We start from the raw sequence: 3,856 nt of genomic DNA on the forward strand, positions 1-3,856 counted from the left end.
GACAAATAATTGGTCATACGATAAATCTGCATTTTCCAATTTTAATGAATCTATTATTTCTAACTCTAAAGTCATTCATTGAGAATCTACCATATTATTTATCAAGGAAAAATATTCTATTAGTGATGTATGTCCATGATTCCCTTCGTGTAAAGAAAAAAACATTAAATACTAACTTATTCATTTGTTTGCCTACATTTTTTTCTGTAAAGTATTCCTTTGTACTCAAGTATGCATATAACGTCAAGAAATTCTGCCTCAAGACAGCACAATACCATCGAGTGGGAAAAAATTTGGGAAAGAGTCAGGAGATTCTCAGGGCAAATCCTCTGTAACTCAGAGGGTGAGTTCTGGAGATGGACAACCTGGAAAGGAATTCTGAATCTGCCAGGTAACGCATAACTTCCTCAGTTTTTTCATCTGTGTAATGGACTTTCCCTCAGGTTAACTGTGGAATTACATCACTTAATGTGTGCAAATTGCTTAGAACAGCCCCTGGCTCCCAGCAAGCCCTCCATAAATGTTAGTTAAGATCATCACTACTCTGTGCAGCTCAGGTTTCTCTAATGAAAAACCATTAATCTAGGGGGACATTTTAGCCTTTAAAACATTAAGATTTTTGGACATAAGGGTTGGATATAAATCTGCCTTAGAAATAAAATTACTTATTTTCCTATTAAGATTATCTTTGAATAATCCTAATTTTTTAATAGCTGTATAATGACAACAGGCATGCCCTATGGACTACAGTACTTTTTAACCTCAGAAGATACTTGAACTCAAAGATACATTAAAAGTGCTAACATCCATGCCCATGCCAGACACATTAAATGAGAACCTAGGGGTGGGGATGGAGCCTGGCCATTAATATTACAGCTATTTAATGAGTACCCATGAGCTAGTCTAAAAGGATATGGCATTTTTTCTTTGTACTTCTCTACATTTCAATTTCTCCCATTAAGTTTTATTAAGAGAGATAAAAAAACATCTGTATTTAAACTGTCAACATATTGATAATAAGTTGAAAATAAATAAAATCAAACAACTAAATACAAGCAACAGAAACAAAAGCGGAGTATATTTTTTCACTATCCAATGACAACATTTGCTTTCTTAGGCTTCTGTAATCATCTTCCAGGGATTCTGAGGTAATTTGTTACATATTAACACTCACTAAGATTCTGTTACTTGGCCTTATCTGTTTCAATCATTGAAATGCTTCCTTTATAAACTCATTTATGTCCGAAACTTCCATTTTTACTTTTATTAAATTAATCATTCATCAGTATATTAGTGTTCTATTTCAAACAACCTTATAAAAATCTCCAGTAGAAATCTGACACTGTCAATTTGACATTTTCAACACAGAATTCTCTTCCCTTTATAAAAGATAGAAAACTCCAGATTTCTTAATTTCTAATCATAGTACTACTGTTTCTTCAAAGTAGAATGTTAGATTTATCTTTTAATAATCCTTCTCCTCATGCTTACTGAACCTCCTAATTTAAACTAGTTCTAAAATCTTGTATATTCTATTTATTATACTATGTTATTTATTTATTCATTATTTATTTATTTATTATGTCTAAGCTTCCCTGTTATATACTATTAAGAAATTATGAAGATTGACCATGGAACTCAGCTCCTCAAACATGTCCAGTCTTTTCCTATTATTCTAAAGCTAAATTTGTCATTATTGACATTCGAAGGTCTCACCACTCTACAACCAGAATGATGACTAAGCTACAGTCCAATCTATTTATAAGTATTTAAAAAACCCTACACATTTGTTTAATCCAACTAAAAATGCAGCCAAATGTGATCATATCCTTAAGTGACAGGGTTTTTTAAGCATCTCGATTTTATATTTAAATATCGTTGAGGGTTGGGATTAATTTTTATTCAACTTTGTATTCCCTCAAAAGTATTAGTAAGAATAAGACTTAATTCATTCAGCAAAATATATGAATATATACTAGTGCAAAATGTTTATGGAATTTAAAATACACAGACAAGATGAAGTTGCTAAAGCAATTTGAAAATTTCTCTGAGGGAAAATACTTTACAACTCATAACACTTGAGGATGTGATACTCATGTTTAAAATATCTATTATGGCATTCCAATTTGAAAACGAAATAAAAGAGATTCAGGTATAAAGAAGACAACTCTTAAGTGGTAGAAACAGAATGGATTCCTGGTCCAGAGTTCTTTTCAATATAACTCAGTTGGCCCCATTTCCCTATCCCTTTGTCATCTGAACTAACTTTAGTGATCAGGATTGTAGGAGCACAGCATAATCAAGGAGGATTTTGTTGAAATAATACTTTAAATACCACATTGATTGGGCCCATATAATCACAGCGTTTAGTCATCTTTTGTCTATCCTAACTCAAGAAATGGTATACATTTTTTGGACATTATTTTTTTGTTTATAAAAAGAAACTATAATCTGCAATCTGACTCACAAATGGTTTGTGTTATACAGCGTAGAAACTAATTAAAAGAGAATGTTCCACTGAAAATCGTATTCACTTATTCACAAATACTTAGCACAAAGCTTGGAGCAGCAATGGCATTGGCCTCCCCTTCTGCTCATAATACCTAACATGTAAATTGTTAATGATTTTTACTCACAAATCTTCCTATCTTACTAAGCTGATTGAAAATATTAAGAAGACTTTACACTTTTTATTTCTTTGCAATATCTCCACAGCAGTTTTGGATCACGAACCTTGATTATTAAAAACCATAGAAATAAAAAGACAAAATATCCATTTCAGTTTATGCAGTTTTGTGGAAGAGCAGGTGGCTGATAAAAAGCCCCATTCCTTGGTGTTGAGACAAAAGCAGCAGTTGAAGAGCAAAGAGCACCTTTCCTGTGGAGTTTAAATTAAATTCAGATTTGTTTCAGCAGGGCCTTAATAGAAGCTCTATGACTGGGATGTTTTGGCTTAGCTGATATCTCCACATGCTTTTACTAGGTCGAAGCCTATTTAGTCATTCTGTACACTTAATAAAATGGTTTTAGTGATAACCAACTGCTATACATATTAAATTTATGGTCATTATTTGTGACCTTGTGCTACAATTCTTAAATGTGCAAACAAGAAAAGCGTATTAATACTGCTGTCATTGCCTTTCGTATTTACAGCCAGTAATTAGTCTTTATGATTTTTCTTTTCAATCATAACTGCCAGTTTGCCTGCTCCATATCCAGCTAAATTTGCACTGCCTAAAGATTTGTTAGTAATCAAGGAAAACTCTGCCTCTGGAAGACCTGCCATCATGGAAAAAAAAATTAGCAGCCACTATTAACACAGTGGTTCTTTACTGATAGGAACGTTTGATAGATGTTTCTTTTAGTTGTCAAACAGAGGGGAATAGAAATAAAGGAGGGATAAAAATTAGGTAGATAAGAAATTAGGTACTCTTTTTTATCTCTCTTATTTTTCTTGTTTTACAATAACTCTTTACATGTTTCTTTTGTCTATTTAATGTGAATTGAGAACCATCAGCTTGCTATAAGCATTAAAAGCAGACTAGAGTAGTTCTTCCAACAAAATAATGCATTTGCACTGCAAAATTTGGTCATTTGCTGCCTTTAGGCTACAGATAATTCAGATATGGGTTTCATTTCATTTTTATTCTTGCCTCTGTCATAAACATTTGATAGTTAAACAATAAACTCAAAGGAAAGGAAGAATATTTCACACTTATGCTGTTGAAAATTAACTAGGCATTCTTTGCATACATTTTAACATCTTTTTTGTATGTCCTTACACATTTAGTTTCCTATGATAATCTCCTTTTATGAACCATAAATAGCAATAGTTACATAAACCAAAGTCAGAACA

The sequence above is a fragment of the Propithecus coquereli genome, unplaced genomic scaffold (assembly GCF_000956105.1).
Source record: "Propithecus coquereli isolate 6110/MARCELLA unplaced genomic scaffold, Pcoq_1.0 Scaffold189, whole genome shotgun sequence".
Taxonomy (NCBI): Eukaryota; Metazoa; Chordata; class Mammalia; order Primates; family Indriidae; genus Propithecus; species Propithecus coquereli.